The sequence below is a fragment of the Colobus angolensis genome, unplaced genomic scaffold (assembly GCF_000951035.1).
Source record: "Colobus angolensis palliatus isolate OR3802 unplaced genomic scaffold, Cang.pa_1.0 Scaffold221, whole genome shotgun sequence".
Lineage (NCBI taxonomy): Eukaryota > Metazoa > Chordata > Mammalia > Primates > Cercopithecidae > Colobus > Colobus angolensis.
Genome location: NW_012115389.1, coordinates 3485574 through 3486360, shown reverse-complemented (window position 1 = coordinate 3486360; position 787 = coordinate 3485574). Strand labels below are relative to the sequence as shown.

General features: G+C 74.8%; 1 protein-coding gene across 2 annotated transcripts in view; it reads right to left on the bottom strand.

The window, feature by feature from the left end:
* ZBTB2 (zinc finger and BTB domain containing 2) overlaps window positions 1-787 on the bottom strand; it is a 31281-nt gene extending 30494 nt beyond the window's left edge. The window contains exon 1 of one of the 2 annotated variants that reach the window (XM_011943771.1): window positions 760-787. The gene's annotated coding sequence lies outside the window, so the exon portion shown is untranslated. Of the gene's footprint in view, window positions 1-231; window positions 346-759 lie in introns of those variants that run through there. The other variant, XM_011943772.1, reaches the window with a different exon arrangement.

Sequence of the window (787 nt, the reverse complement as noted above, 5' to 3'; positions counted from 1 at the left end):
GCGAGCGGGAGGCGGAGCCGCAGCAGTAGCGGCAGCAGCTGTAGGAGCCGCTGCAGCTGGGAGAAGCGCCAGAGAGGCCGGGCCTGCTCCGGTCGGACCGGATCCCTCCCTTCCCCCTCCCTCCTCCTTCCCCTCCCCCAAACCCACTTCCGCAGCTCGCGGCCTTGCCGCCGAAGGAGCAGCGGCGGCAGCAGCAGGAGGCGGCGGCGAGGCGTCGGAAGGATTACGCACCTGACGGGCCCGCCTCCGAGGGCTCCAGCGCGGGACGCTCACCGGTCGCCGCCGCCCAGGGCGCACTTCGCGGTGGCGGTGGGAAGGGAGGGACCGGCCACGGGGAACGGAACGCGAATCGCCCCCCTCCCCTTCCTCCCTCCGATCCGCCGCCCGCCCTCTCGGCTTCCGTCCCCTCCCCCTCCCGCAAAACCCCGGATGGAGCCGCTGCCGACTCGCCGCCGCCTGGCTCCGGGGGATGGTTTTGTCAAGCGGCCAGAGCCCCGGCGCCAGGCGTAGCCGCCCCCGCCCCCGCGAGGCGCCCCTGCCCTCGCTTCCCAGAACCGGTCCCCGAATGGTCCGGGCCCTCCGCCTGCCTGCACCCAGAGCCCTGGGACGAGGGTCATTCGTCGTCTTTGTTGCCACTGCCGCTGCCGGAACCGTTTGCGAGCTCCGGTGGCCCCCGCTCCCCCCCCCGCCTTCCCGGACCCTGGGCTAGGGGTGGCACGTGGGCACCGGCCCCGGGAGGCGGAGGCGGTGCGCGCTTACCTGTCCCCGGTGCTGCTGCGGCGGGGGG